Source organism: Mastigoproctus giganteus, chromosome 3 (genome assembly GCF_048544385.1).
Source record: "Mastigoproctus giganteus isolate SK-2022 chromosome 3, ASM4854438v1, whole genome shotgun sequence".
NCBI lineage: Eukaryota > Metazoa > Arthropoda > Arachnida > Uropygi > Thelyphonidae > Mastigoproctus > Mastigoproctus giganteus.
The window spans coordinates 103,637,534-103,654,257 of NC_143577.1; the positions used below are offsets into that span (position 1 = coordinate 103,637,534).

General features: G+C 40.0%; 1 protein-coding gene across 3 annotated transcripts in view; it reads right to left on the reverse strand.

Moving 5' to 3' along the window:
* Positions 1–16,724, reverse strand: part of LOC150088195 (ankyrin repeat domain-containing protein 17-like) — a 1,023,061-nt gene that overhangs the window by 751,772 nt on the left and 254,565 nt on the right. The window lies entirely within an intron of this gene.

Consider the following 16,724-nt stretch of genomic DNA (forward strand, 5'->3'; position numbering starts at 1 on the left):
GTCATCAAAATGATTGCTTAGTCCTTTGCAATTCCATTGTATGATCTTATGCATTATTTAGGTTTACCTGAAGATGATTCATCTGACTGTTTTTCTGTACGCGGGACATTTTTTCCAGTCCTTTTTTTGAGAATGTGGAGCGTCCAGTATCCATGGTGTCATCTGCATGGAGTTCTAGAATGGGTTCCTCATTGTCTAGCAGTTCATCTACATCCATGCTTTTGGAGGGAGATTCCGTTTTTTTTCCTCATTGTCTAGCAGCTCATCTACATCCATGCTTTTGGAGGGAGATTCCGTTTTTTTAGAGATTGATTCAGATTTTAATTGTTCTTTTCAAACTGGGACTGATGCGGTATGAGTTGGAATGCTGATTGGAGTATTTGTGGCTTCGCTCGTTCTTTTTGGAGGACTATCTTTCTTTGAGGTTGAAAGTGTAGATTTGAGACGGTTTGCTAGAGAGGTGTTAGGTAAGAGTAAATAATACAAAGGTCTTTGAGATAACAGAACAGGAGAAAAAGCAGTATGTAGTAGAAGTAGTGGCATGTGATGCAAGGAAGCAAGTGTATGAGCTCATGCAGCATCAGCCAAAAAACATCACACCATTCCCTCCAAATGCCTGTCCAGTTCCTCCTTAAAATTATTCAACCTATCAACTTCCACGACAGATGGAAGTTTGTTCCAGCTGTTAACCACTCGCTGGCTAAAGGCATATTTCCACACATCTATTCTACATCTGTCCTTTCTTAATTTGAATTTATGTCCCATTAGGTTCATAATCTGTACTGAAACTTAAGAACAAGTTTTAGCTTCTGTAGACTGCTCAGGACCAAGATATCGACGAGGAATATTACAACTTTCTGAAAGTGATAAAGCCCAAGAAACCTATAGGGAAACAGAAATCCAAAGAAGAAAAAATTAGTCAAGAAACACTTGTCATGATGAACCAAAGACGACAAATGAAGAGCAAGAAAAACACTGACAGGGAGAAAATTGAGTATTCTGAGTTATGCAAAGCCATTAGAAAGAGACTCAGAGAGGACATAAGAAGATTTAACACAAGAAAAGTAGAACAAGCATTAAGGGAAAACAAAGGATTTAAATCAGCAGCCATGAGCAGTAATACAGAAAGACAAATGATACTGAAATTGAAGAATAGCGATGGTGTACTTATAAACACCAGAGAAGGCATAATTCAAATAGCAGAAGACTACTATAGAGAATTATACAAGGAGCGAGGGAATGATGCCAGCAGTGGGGAAGATGGATTGCAAATTAGCAACACATATGACATACCAGATATTCTTCCTGATGAGGTAGAACATGCATTGAAGAAAATGAATCAGAAAGCCCCGGGGGAAGATGAAGTTACTGTAGAGTTGTTAAAATTGGGACGAAGAGACATAACACAAAAACTGGCAAGGCTCTTCACAAAGTGCATTAGAAAAGGTGTTTTGGTTTGGTTTGGTTTTGGTTTTATTGGCGCATTAGCTACTAAGGCTATAATGCGCCAAGACCATGTCATTTATAAAATAATTTAAACTTTCAGTGACCTAATTAGTTAGGTCACTATGTCAAGAAGTATAAGAAAAATGTAGATTTTATAAACGAGTAAAAATATTTATTGACTTTAAAAATCTAAAAATAGCAGACACATTGTCATTGTCGGATAAAATCTGACTGAGTGTATATGGCTCAGTCAGATGATTAAAAGCGGTAAGACGGATACTGCTAAAAACTGGACATTCGATTAAAATGTGTCTAATTGATAAAACTGTGCCACAAGACTCACACATAGGAGGGTCATCAGCCCTCAGCAAAAATGAATGAGTTAAATGACTGTGTCCTATGCGGGTCCGGGCAAGAACAACTTCCTCCTTACGATTCCTGCGCAGACTAGACTGCCACGGTTCAATTAAAGGCTTTATACGGTATAGTTTATTCCCAGTCTGTCCATTCCACAACTCCTGCCATTGGGAATGTATCTTCTCGTGTATTATTTGCCTGTAGTCTGTATAGGGGACTGACAGGCAGAGATTATTATTAGGGATTGCTGATTTGGCTGCGGTGTCAGCCAAATCATTTCCCCTAATCCCAATGTGGCTGGGAATCCAGCAGAAGCGGATGTCATATTCGCGATCATGGAGAACGTGAATCTTCTGCTGAATGCTAGACAGAACCGGGTGAGGATTATACCTCACGGATATTAAAGCCTGTAACACACTGAGAGAGTCAGAATATAAAATGAACCGTTGGTATTGGCATTCACTAATGTGATCCAAGGCTAACTTTATAGCGTGCAGCTCTGCAGTAAATATGCTGCATTCAGAAGGAATCTGCTCCGAAGTAGTGCTGTCTCTAAAGACAGCAGCAGATCCCACATATGATTCCGCCTTCGAGCCGTCTGTGTAGACTGGCGCGAAGTCAGAATGTTCAGCTCGGTGTGCTGAAAAAAGCTGCAGGTAGACAGACGATGGAGTGTCCGACTTACCCCAATTTCTAAGGGACAAGTCACATGCCGGGACATGAGCATGCCAGGGTGGAAGGGGTTGCTTTGGTGTTTGGGCAACCCTGTCTACCTTTATATTAAGTTCTTTGAGTAGCTCTTGGACACGAATACCAAAAGGACGATTGGCAGTCTTACGGGTGTTGTACAAATTTTCCCATCGCGGCTCAAAAACGGTTAGCCACGTAGGGTGGTCTGGCAGGGATTTCAGTTTTAGAGCGTAGTTTAGAGACAACTGCTTACGTCGAAGCAATAATGGCGGTTCGTTTGCTTCGACGTATAAGCTCTGGACAGGAGATGTGCGATATGCTCCAATAGCGGTACGGAGAGCCAGATGATGGACAGGATCGAGCCAACGAAGTACACTGTCTCTGGCCGAATTGTATACCAGGGACCCGTAATCCAGTCTGGATCGTACAAGTGCACGATAGATGCGTAGTAGGGTGCATCGATCCGCACCCCAAGATGTTGAGGAAAGAGAGCGCAGAATATTTAGCCCTCTTGTGCACTTTGTGCGGAGTTGACGGATGTGATCCAGAAAGGTCAGCTTTTTATCGAATACGAGTCCCAAGAATTTTGTGTCCGCTGCTATTGGAATTACATTTTGTCCGAGCTTTAATTCAGGTTCAGGATGAAGATTACGCTTACGACAAAAGTGTACGCAAACGGTCTTCTCCGGCGAGAACCTGAAGCCATTAGCAAGAGCCCAGGAGTTGAGGCGATCAATAGCTTTCTGCAGTTGTCTTTCAATAACCCTCATGTTGCATGACTGACAAAATATGCTAAAGTCATCAACATAGAGGGCACAGTTTACAGTTGGAGGAAGTTGTTCTGTGATGGAATTCACTTTGATGGCAAAAAGCGTGACACTTAGTACTGATCCTTGTGGTACTCCCTCCTCTTGGCTGAAGGAACGAGAGAGTGAGGATCCCACACGAACTTGGAAGGATCGATTGGCTAAAAAGTTTTTAATAAAAATGGGGAGTTGCCCCCTAAGGCCAAGGCTATGCAGATCTTTCAAGATGCCAAATCTCCAAGTTGTGTCATACGCTTTCTCCATGTCAAAGAACACCGACACCAAGTGTTCACGTTTTAGGAAAGCATCCCGGATGGATGCTTCCAATCTAATAAGATGGTCCAGAGTGGACCGGTTCCTTCGGAAGCCGCACTGTATGTTGGAGAGAAGGTCATTTGATTCTAAGTACCATATTAAACGAGAATTAACCATTCTCTCCAGGATTTTGCACAGACAGCTAGTCAGAGCAATAGGACGATAGTTGGTGGTGACTTTTGGATCCTTTCCTGGCTTAGGGAAGGCAAGAACGATTGCCTTTCGCCAGGAATCCGGAAACTGCCCTTCAGTAAAGATTCTGTTATACAGAAAGAGCAGACAATCCATAGATTTTGGTGAAAGATGTTTAATCATGTCGTAATGGATGCCATCTGGTCCAGCAGCACTTGCTTTGGAAAGAGCGAGGGCTCTTTTCAGTTCCTGAATAGTAAAATCCCCGTTGTAGGGATAGAGGCCCTTGGACTTAAAATTAAGTGCTTCTCTTTCCAGTTTATGTTTCAGGACCAGGAACTCTGGGGAGTATGAGGATGTTGCGGAGATGTTGGAGAATGTTTCCCCAAGAGCATTGGCTATTGCAGTTGGATCTGCAATAGCGCATCCATTATAATCTAAGATTGAAGAAGGGTGGGATGTATATTTTCCCTTCATTTTCCGGATTTTATCCCAGACTACCTTAGAGTTGGTAGACTGGTTAATAGATGATGTAAAACGGATCCACGATTCCTTTTGACTCTGACGACGGATGTAGCGTGCTTTGGCTCGTGCACGTTTGAAGGCTATAAGGTTGTTCGTGGTAGGATATCGGCGAAATATCCCCCACGCTTTGTTTTGAGCCTTTTTGGCTGCTGTGCATTGTGAATTCCACCAAGGTTTGGGAAATGGTGGAAACCGGGCTGATGTTTTTGGGACAGCAGTAGCAGCTGCGTGGACAATGATTTCTGTGATGTACGTTACTGCGTCATTGATAGGCTCCTAACTGACTGTACTGAGTTCAAAATTTGCCTGATGTTGGAAGGCATTCCAGTCAGCCTGATCAAACTTCCACCGTGGTAACCTAAAAGGAAGACACGGTCTCCCACTGTGTAGCAAGGTTATCACAGGGAAGTGATCACTTCCGTATGGATTCTCCTCCACTTCCCAGGTGAGTGAAGGGAGTAGAGAAGGGGAGCAGATAGAGAGATCAATGGCAGAAAAAGTACGGGTAGGCATATGGAAGAAGGTGTTTGTTCCAGTATTTAGAAGGGAAAGGTCATTGTCATTGAGCATACGCTCTATGACTCGTCCCCTTCCGTTGATGTTAGCACTACCCCACAAGGTGTTATGTCCGTTAAAATCCCCGAGAAGTAAGGAAGGGGGAGGCAGCTGCGTTAGAAGATCATCAAGGTCTGCCTGGGAGATGTCAGTCCCAGGTGGCAAATAAATAGAGCAGACCGTTATTAAAAATCCCACTGTAAGGCGAATTGCAACAGCCTCTATGCTGGTTGTAATTAGCAAGGGCTGAACTGGGGTCTGATTACCCACAAGGATAGCCACTCCTCCATGAGCAGGACCATCCGCAATTCTATCCTTACGAAAGATTGTGATGTTATGCAGGGTGGGATCATCATTTGCCTTTAGATAAGTCTCCTGCAAGCAAAAGCAAACTGGCTCGTGCTTTTGCAGGAGGGCCTTGATGTCATCAGTATTTCGCCGGAATCCACGACAATTCCATTGTAGGAATTTAGCCATTATTTTGGCTTGGTGGGTCCATCAGGCGGCTTCCGAGGTGCTGAGGGCTTACTTTTATCAGTCTTGGCTTTGTCTTTTTTGGGGAAGAATGGACGATGTCCCGTGTCCATTTCTTCCTCCGCAAAGAGTTCCAAGACTGATTCATCCTGTACCTCCTTGTTCTCTACATCCATTGTTTCTGGTATTACGGGTGACTCTTCAGAACGTTTTTGCTCTTTTTTACCACTTGGTTTTGGTAGTGGTGGAGCACTAGGAGGTACGGATATAGGAGTGGCAACTGATTGTGTTTTTTTGGTGGGCTTTTGTGAATTTAATAAATAGCGTGCAATCGGAGTGAATGACTCTTTCGGTGGTATAGTCATCTCAGTTTGAGTACCGATAGTGCACTTGGCAGAAACCTTCTGAGCATAGGAAGGTTTCCCGCTATTTATTGGTTCGATACGTTTTCTGGCCTCTGGGTAGGAGATATTCAGCTCTGTTTTCAGTTTTTGGATTTCTTTTTCATCCTTCCACCGCTGGCATGCTCGAGAATAGGCGGGGTGCTCTCCTTGGCAATTAATACAGATCGGTTTTGAAGCTGAACATTCCTTGCTCTCGTGGTCTTTAACACCACATCGAGCACAGGCAGGGTTACCACGACAAGATGTTTGTGAGTGGCCGTATTTTTGGCATCTAAAACACCTCAGTGGGTTTGGGATGTAAATCCTCACTGGGCAGTTTAGATAGCCTGCCTTGATGGAACTTGGAGGCCTTGGGGTATTGAACGTGAGGATAAGAACTCGGGTAGGGACGAGATTCCCATCCTTTCGTATCGATATTCTTTTCACAGCTGTCACTCCTTGGTCTTTCAATTCAGAGCAGATCTCTTCTTCAGAAACATGAAGAAGGTCCCACTCTGATATAACACCACGTGAAGAGTTCAGAGTTTTGTGGGGGGTTACGGTGATAGGTATTCCCCCTATGGATGTAGAGTTTAAGAATTTTTCAGCTTGTTTTGTGCTGGAAGCTTCAACTAAAAGATCGCCAGAACGCAGTCGTTTAACGGATTTTGGTGACCCTGCCAACCCTTCTAATCCTTTCTGGATAAAGAAGGGTGACATCTTTCCAATTGACTGTTCTCCGATGGAATGGAGAATGAGGAAGAGCGGTGTCACTGATGGTGTTGGTGTATCCTCAGTTCTGGCTCTTTTTGCAGAGGTGTTTTCTTTTTCATCTTCTCGATTAGGTAGGGGCCTTGTTGGGGCCCCAGAAGAAAGGGGATTTAAATTACTCATATGAGTAAAGAGAAAATGTCTGATGCCTAAGTACCTCACCCACCACGGAGCCCTACGAGGGGACGCCCACTCGTGAACTAGCAGGTACTGCGTACACGAATGGGACGCCGAGTTCGCTTAGAACACCATACCCACGTTACCAATAAGTCTTTATCCCGTCCCAGGACCATAGGGAGGGAGACTTATTGGAACGCAGTTGACCCTAGCAGTATAAAACCACCCGCCGATTGATCCCAGTCGGGCCGGTCCGGGACCACCCGTCTTGTCGAAGCAGGGGCCAAAGTGGTGTATTGAAGCTGGGCCCCTCAACCACCAGGATCCCCCTTTCCGCTTCCACGGGTCGCGGCGCACGGCTGCACACGCCGGATTTCAAAGATGTAACCCTGAAACCAAGGTATGGGCGTTAGATCCCAGTGATGCTAATCTGGAAACCCAGCAGCGTCACTGGGAGGTCCCCTCACCACGTACAGGTGCCCACGTTGAGGGGTAGAAAAGGTGTGATGCCTAAGCAGTGGAATAATGCAATCATAGTTTTGCTGCATAAGAAAGGAGATAATTCAGAAGGAAATTATAGACCAATTAGCTTGTTATCCCATATCTACAAGTTGTTCACAAGGGTCATTACTAACAGATTAGAAAGAATACTTGATGAGAATCAACCGAAAGAGCAAGCTGGCTTTAGGACAGGATTCTCAACTATAGATCATCTTCACAAAATATCACAGCTAATGGAGAAAGCAAATGAATATAAAACACCATTATGCCTGGCATTTGTGGATTATGAAAAGGCGTTTGACTCCATACAGCATAAGGCAATGTTTCGGGCACTGGAAAGAAAAGGCATAGATACCCCACATATTATGATTTTGAAGAAAATATATGAGAATGCTACCTCCTTTATTAGACTAGACAAAGACAGTAGCAAATTTAAAATTGAGAAAGAAGTTCGACAAGGAAACAATATCTCCGAAGCTGTTTACTTCTGCCCTTGAGGAAGCTTTCAGAAGATTAGACTGGTCACAGAAAGGAGTCAGAACTCCTTTCTGCGACCGGAGAGTACCTAAAACATTTACGATTTGCAGATGACATTCTGGTCATAAGCCACGATCCCAAAGAATTAGAGGAAAATCTTAATTAGTTATGCACAGTTAGTAAGGATTTTGGACTAAAGATGAATATGGCTAAAACAAAAGTAATTATGAACAAGTATGCCACAGAAAGGGAAATAATGATTGAAGGAGTAGTAATTGAAAAGGTGGAGTCATATACTTATTTGGGACAAGTTATTAGCTGTAATAATGATAAACAGCTGGAAGTCAAGAGAAGAATAAATTTTGGATGGATGGCATTCAGGAAATATAGTCAAATACTGAAGAGCAATATCAAAGTTTGTCTGAAACGTAAAATCATGAACGAATCTATACTCCACACCATGACTTATGAAAGTGAAACTTCGGCACTCACCAAAAGAATGGAAGAGAAGCTGAGAACTACACAGCGAAGAATGGAACGAATTATATTAGGAATCAGTCTGTTAGATAAGAAGAGAAACACATGGATTAGGCAGCAAACTCAAGTAAAGGATATTCTTATCAAAACTAAAGAACTAAAATGGTCTTGGGCAGGACACATAACGTGAAGACATGATGACAGATGGACTAAGAAAATAACAGAATGGTACCCAAGAGGAGCTAGAAGAAAACCTGGAAGACAAAGGCAGAGATGGATAGATGAAATTCATGAGTTTGTGGGTAGTAAATGGATGGCCAGTGCTCAAAACAGAAGGAACTGGAAAGTTGTTGGAGAGACCTTCATCCTGCAGTGGATTGAAAATGGCTGATGATGAAACTTCGGCACTCACCGAAGATTTGCAGAACTGCAGCATGAAAGCAAGAAGTTCAGTTTAAAAATGAATATCAAGAAAATACACAGATTATGTTCAACAAATTTATCAGACCAAACAAAACCATGGCCAACAGACAAGAACAAAAAGTGGAAAGGTATGTTTACCTTGGACAAGAAATTTCAACATATAGGAACATTATGATGGTAATTGAACAGTGCATAAAACTGGAATGGCAAGGATTTGGAAAGCTTACTTAATGTAGTCTTCAAGACAAACTTGCTACAATGTCTCAAATGAAACGTTTTTGTTCAATGTATCCTCGCTATCCTCACATATGGTTGTGAAACATGGGCATTAAATGCCAAAGCTTTACAAAGACTGAAGATTGCACAAAAAAGTATGGATTGCCAAATTTTGAACAGAACAAAAAGAGACTGAAAAACATGTGCATGGATTCACCAACAAACCAAAGGTCTCACTTAAAGAACAAAGAGCTTAAAATCGAAATGGGCAGGTCACATATAAAGAAGAACTGAAGATAGATGGAAAAGATAAGGTAAAGAAAGCCAACACGAGAACCATGGAAAACGTCAGCTAACTTACCGGGAAAATTAGTTTTCTGATACCGCTCTCTAGCGCTGCTCGCTTGGTAAACAGACTGTAGGTGTTATCAGTCTGGAGCAGAAGTTGAAAATGATATATTGATTGACAGGTAGGTGTGGCAAATGATGAAATGATTCGTGGTGGGTGTAACAGACAACAAACTACTGTGTAGTCATTGGTTTGCATTATGATGTATATTTATGAGTAAAGAAGGGTGCATAATTAGTTTTGTAATGAATGGTAAACAGGTAACAGTAGTAATGAATCTTTTCAAGATGGAAGAAATTTGTAAGGAAAATAAAACATTGCTTGATTTTTTGATGAAAACTAAATTAATAAGACCGAAATTGTACTGTGCAATGATTATTTGAAACTGATTGACTCACAAACAGTCATGTGGAAAGTTCTGGTATTGTAAAAAATATTCTGAAACAGAGTATTTGTATTTGAAAGAGAATCAAAATTCATATTCTTGAAATCCATAAAAAATCAGAAAGCAAAAACTCTTTTACACAGAAAGATAATGAAGCAAAATACTACCATCATAACAGATGAATGGCGTGGATATAGGCATATTATGGCCTTAGAAAAAAGAATTAAACATTTAAAGGTGAAACACAAGGAACATTTTGTAGATCCACATACAGGAACAGATATGAATAACATCAAAGCCATAACTAAAAGCCATAAAATGGCAGCTGTAAAGATATGTTGATGGGTCACATGAATGAATATATGTGGCGTCAAATTTATGGGAAAAATCATAGATACTTTCAGAATATTATTAATCATTTATTATGATATTAATAAATGATATGAATCATTTATTTATCACATATCATTTACTAATGATATTAAGAGTAGGAGACCGGCAGAATTACTTAACGTGTACAAGGTCACTGTTCAAAAAAAGCCGTCGATTAGGACTGAATTTGAATTCTGCCCAGACATGAAAGGAGCGAGTATATGATGAGAGCCTTGTCAATCAATTCAGCCCTGGAGGGATTGCAAAAGGCTAAAGGGGTAGAATTTTTCTCAACCCAGTCTGTGGTTGTTAACAGGAGAGACTGCTTCTACAGGGATGGGATACACTTAAATAGAAAGGGGCCAAAAGTATTTGCAGATGCTATCAAGGCAGTGTTAGGTGGGTTGGAAAACTGCTGGACTGGGGGGATACCAGAGTAATAGATTAACAGTAGCCACTGGCAGAGGTATGAAAGTGGTTCTTGCACTGCTTCTATTGGAATGAGCAGAAGCCTGGAAAACAAGATGCAGGATATTTCAGAGACTGCTGGGAGTCATTGCAGTACAAGTAAACACATGGGTTGTCTTAGGGTAGCTAAGAATAGGAACAGGTGCATGTATACTTGCGTGTACACCAATGCTAGGAGTTTGGTAAATAAATTTGATGAATTTGAGGTTAGTCAAAACATCAAAGGTAGATATTGTTGGGATATCAGAGACGTGGTGTAACACAGATATAAGGAATGCAGAACTGTAATTTGGGGAGTACAATGTTTACAGGAAGGACAGAGAGGACAGGAAGGGAGGAGACATTATGCTATTAGTTAAAAAACACATAAAATCCAAGGAGGTACAGCCAGTCAACATCGTTGGACAGTGCAGTGTCGAGCCAGTTTGGTGTGACATCAGCACTGGGAAATCAAAATTGAGAGTAGGAGTGTGTTATAGGCCTAATGACTCTGATGAGTATAATAAAAAATTGTACAGGTAAATAGAGTGGGCCAGTAAATCAGAGTCTTATATGGGGAATTTTAATTTCGCGGATACAGACTGGAATTTGTTGGTGGGTCACTCACACACTAGCAAGGCTTTTGTGGATTTATGGGATGATTGTTTTCTACATCAGCATGTTCGGGAGGCAACTAGAGAAAGTTATAGCCTTGATCTGATTATCAGTAGTGATTCGACATGCATTAAGAATCTGGAGATAAAGGAACCACTAGGTGGCAGTGATCACAGTGTGCTTGAGTGGGATTTACTCAGAGGTAACTATCATTAGGGATAAAGGGAAGGGTTTTTGCTTTCGTAGAGATGACTACAGAAGTCTGAGACAGTATTTAAATTGTATATGGTGGGACCAACTGATGATGATGTTACCAAGTTCAAAATGGGGACCATTCAAAGAATTAATCTTGGAAACCACAAGGTTTTACATTCCAACTAAGAAATATTGTTCAAAATATAGGCCTAAATGGAGGTCAGATGAACTAATGAGACACGTGGCAGAGAAAAAAAATGCATCAGATACCTATAAATTAATGGATGACATGGAAGCCTATGATAGATATAAGCTGGTCTGTAACCAAGTCACAAAGGATGTTAGGCAGGCTAAGGCAGATTATGAGAAATATTTAGCAAAGGATGCAAAAAAAACAGCAAAGAGTTCTTTACCTATGTAAACTGTAGAAGGAAGGGGATGAACCAGATTGGTCCAGATGGTTCAACAGTTGATGATCCTACTCAGGTGGCTAACAAACTAAATGAGTATTTTGCATCTACATTCACACACGAGGAGTTATTCAGGGAGGGGAATGCCAGATGTGAACTAAACTCTGGCAGTGAGCTAGATGATTTTTTGTAATAACTGAGAGGAAAGTGAAGGAGAAATTGTTGAAGATAAACATAAGAAAGGCACCTGGGGTTGATGGGATCTATCCAGTTATATTAAAGGAGGCAGCCTTACCCATAATTATGAGAGCTTCCTTCGACTCAAGGACTGGAGATGTATAAATGTGACCCCAATTCACAAAGGAGGATCAAAGGGCAACACAAGTAATTATAGACCTGTTAGTTTTACTTCTGTTCCAGGAAAATTAATGGGGGCACTGGTTAAAGAAGCATTGCAGGATCATCTAGACAAGACTTCAGTTACATCTCGGACACGGCATGGTTTTGCTAAAGGGAAGTCTTCTCTGACCAATGTGACTGGATACTATGATGTGGTCACAAAGCAACTGGATGCAGGGAATAACTTTGATATCATATATTTGGATCTTAGAATGGCTTTTGATACTGTTACACGTGGAAGTCTGCTGAACAAATTGGAGCAGTGTGGCATTGCAGGCAAATTGCTGCTATGGATAAAGTGATGGTTGAGTGGGAGGAAGACAGAGAGTGGTAATCAATGGACACTGCTATTAGTGGACTAATGTTATTAATGAAGTCCCTTAGGGTTCAGTGTTAGATTCCTTAGGGTTCAGTGTTGGATCGTTTTCTGTATTTATAAATGATACTGATGGTATATCATGCTTAATGTCCAAGTTTGCAGACGATACAATGATTGGCAAGGTTGTTAATGGCACTAATGACAGTACACTGCTGCAAAAAGATCTAGAAAAGTTGAGTAGATGGGCTGATAGGTAGAAAATGAAGTTTAACAATGACAAATGCAAAGTACTATGTATGGGAAGCAGTAAACCCAGAGTGATGTATCAATATCAAATCTGTGGTACTTCACAGACAGTGGTAGAGAATGAAAAAGACTTGGGGGTAATTGTGCAGGCAGATATGAAGTTTTCTGAGCAGTGCAGATGGTCTGCATGAGTAGCTCATGGTGTCTTGTCATTGAGATACAGGAATTTTTCTAGCAGGGATAAGGAGGTGATTATCCACTTGTATAAGGAAATGATCAGACTATATATTTGATATGAAGTACTGTATACAGTATACAGATATGAACTTGAGTACTGTATACAGAACTTGAGTACTGTATACAGATATGGAGGCTCCATTTTAAGAAGGATGTAGAGCTGTTGGAACAAGTACCGAGAAGGGCAACAAGATTAGTGAATGGAACAAAAAGTTGCTCTTACAAAGAAAGACTTAAGTTTTGCAAATTATAGTGCCTGGAGACTAGGCACCTGTGAGGTGATCTGATTTAGGTGTATAAAGCCTTGAATGGTTCGAGCATGCTCAATGCTGATGGGATTCTTCCTCTTTCTCAGAATAATCACCTGAGAGGGCATAAATTAAAATTGAGGCAAGACAGATGTGCGGAAGTTTGCCTTTAACCAGCGGGTATTAGGTTGGTGAACAGGCTTCCAATCTTTTGTTGTGGAAGTTGATAGCCTAAATAAATTTAAGGCTGAGATGGACAGGTATTTGGAAAGAACAGAGGGGTGAAGTGGGAGCAGTTTTTTTTTTTTTTTTTTGGCTGATGCCACATAAGCTTGCTTTCTTGTATTGTATTGTATGCCTCTGCTAATACTAATCAAATTGCAAATATCTATTGAGGTCCAACTATATGTTTTGTATTCATGAAATTGCTGTTCCTGTTCTGTGTTGATATAAATAGAATAGTCCTATTGATTTTGGGCTCTTGCAGGCCTTGTACTTGAGATGTAAAGCCCAAGAATTAACACAGATTTGAAACAGGAAGATGAAATTTTTTCTTATGAGCAGTTTACTTGCAACAGTCATATTTATTTTCAACAAAAAATTCTTATTTGATGCACTCTTGTTAAGACGAAATCCATTCTCCATGTCATCTTCTGCATGAAAATTAAGTAATATCTCATCTTCGTGGGTCATGTCAGTGCCCATATTACTTGGATGTCACACCTCAACAGAATCCAACCTGTGTGGTTTCTCTTTTATTTGATAATAGCCAGAAGTGATGTCAGACTGAGTTATGACCAAATATTACTGAATTTTTGAACCAGATGTGGTTTGAGAATAAAGACTGAGAATAGGTGCATTTTGGCATACTTTATTTAAGTTTATTAATTAACCCATAAACTACATATTTTTAACAGGCCGATCACCTTATATTCAAGGTATTGTGTAGTATACTGAGAGAATGGTTTTAAAACTACATTTTGGACAAGAAGCATCATCATTTCTATGCTATCTGAATAGGGCTAAATCTTGGCAATTTTAGCTTCATATCAAATATAAGAGCAAACATGAAAAGATAAGTAACCTGTTTTGATTAAGGTTGAAAGTTTTTTTTTTTTATTATTTAAGTGATAGAAAGATATTATTTGTTGGAGTAGGTTACCACCTTTTCAGATCATGATTCATTTTGATTGTATTACTTTTCAACCACATAGCTCCTTGATTATTTTCTCTTCAGAAATATTTAACATGCCTTATTAGCTTATAATACCCTCAGAAGAATTCAGTGCAGTATATGAAGTAAACTTTACTGAAATTCTAGTTAAGGAGGAAAATTAATAGTTCTAAATGTCCGTGCTGAGTGGTTTCCACTGATAAATCTCCTAGTTAGAGATGCTTGACTACTTTGAATGATCCTGTGGCATTTTCTAGATATCACTGAATTACACAAAGAGAGGGCATTCTTAGGGGTAGAGTTGATAGAGAATATAGTAACAGGAATGCTAGAAATATATGTTTGTTTATGTACTTTATTTAGCTTTCTGAGAAGAGGGAATGTCAGTCTATTTGATGAGAGTCACTATGTTAAGAACTTATCTCTAGTAGACAGTGCTTGATGGAAATGTGTCAAAATCCATGTTTGCTCCTTTTACAAAGGTGAGAGTGTCTTCTGGTCCTGTCAATGTGCATTACCATTAGCAGAGGCACATCATGCAAGAAAGCAAGTGTATATACAATAGTAAAAAAAAAAAAAAATATATATATATATATATATATATATATATATATATATATAATATATATATATATATATATCCCATTTCATCTATCCATCCGCCCCAAAAAAAGTTTGTCTAGTTCTGCCTTGAACTTATTTAAGTTGTTGATATCCACTATCAACAGATGCAAGTTTGTTCCAACTATCAACCACCTGCTGGCTAAAGTCAAATTTCTGCACTTCTATTCTACAATTGTCTTTCCTCAATTTCAATTTACGTCCCCTCCGGTGCGTAACTGCACAAGAGTAAAAATCCCATTAGCACTAAGCATGCTCAAACCATTCCATGCTTTATACACCTCAATTAGATCACCTTACAGGTGCCTAGTCTCAAGAAGCTGCAATTTGCAGAAATTAAGCCTTTCTTGGTAACAGCAACCCTTTGTTCAATCACTAATCTCGTTGCCCCTCTCTGTACTTGTTCCAACAGCTTCATATCTTTCCTAAAATGAAGCCTCCAGACCTGTATACAGTACTCAAGGTGTGCCCTGACCATTGCCTTATACAAGGGGATAATCGCCTCCTTATCCCGGCTAGAAAAATGACTGTATATCACTGACAAGACACCATGAGATACCCTTGCAGACAGTCTGCACTGCTCAGAAAACCTCATATATGACTGCACAATTACACCCAGGTCCTTTTCATTCTCCACTACCCTGAGTGTAGTACCACCCAGTTGATATGTTACTCTGGGTTACTGCTACCCATATGTAGTACTTTACATTTGTCAATGTTAACCTTCAGTTGTCACCTCTCAAGCCCATCTGCTCAATTTTTCCAGATCCTGTTGCAAAAGCATACTATCATTACTGTCATTAACAACCCCGTCATCTGCAAACTTTGACATTAAGCTTGATATAGCTTCATCAATATCATTGATAAATATACAAAACAACAATGGGCCCAACACTGAACCCTGGGGGACTACACTAATAACATTAGTCCACAAAGAGCAGCGTCCATTGATAACAACTCTGTCTTCTCCCACAAACCCATCCCTTTTTTCCATTGTAGCAACTTGCCCTTAATGCCATAGGGCTCCGATTTGTACAGTAGCCTTCCATGTGCCACAGTATCAAAAGATTTCCTAAAATCCAAATATATGATGTCAAAATTATTTTTTGGATCCATTTCCTTTGCAACCACATCATAGTATCTAATGAAATTTTTCAGACAAGACTTCCCCTTAATAAACCCATGGCATGTCTGAACTATACTGCAGCCTCGTCAAGATGATCCTGCATTGCTTCTTTAACCAGCGAATCCTTTTACTTTCTTTTTCTCTACAATACTTTTTACTTTTTCTCTATAATAGAAGTTAGACCAACAGGTCGTTAGTCTAATCACCCCTTTTTATGAATTGGTGATATGTTTGCACATCTCTGGTCCATGGGGACCTCACCTGAGTCCAAGGTGAGGTCCCCATGGACCAGAATAATTTCATAATTATGTCTAAGAGTTTGCTTACTTCCTTTGCCATTTCCTTTAATATAACTGGATAGATCCCATCCACCCCAGTTGCCTTTCTTATGTACAATTTCAACAATTTCTCTTCCACAAAGTGTATTACAAAGTTTACTTTCAGTATGAAACTAAAAAAAAAAAGTCAAAGTCGATCGAAAGATAAACATTTTTCCCACATTTCTTACTACCCAAGAAATGATGTGAAAAAACGTATGCAGATTATTCAGTGGACCAATTTCATCACAATATCATAAGACTAACAATCCAAGACTTTTAAATTTATTAATTTTCCAAACTTAATGAAAACTGACTAAAGGAACCCATGTGTTGAACTTAATTCCACATTTCAGTTAATAGGAACAGCTGATCTGGTCATGCACATAGAGGTCAAGGGGGACTATCTTGTAAGGGTAAGCAGTTTGACTGCAACCCTTCCCTATACAACCAAAAAAAAATACAGTTTGCTAATAGAATGTGAAAATAAAATTAGTTAAGAAACAACATTAACAATATTGCAAATCAATTAAAAAACAGGCTAATATTTTTTTAAAATTTGTCTGCAGGCACACTACTCTTTCCTGACAACAACAAAA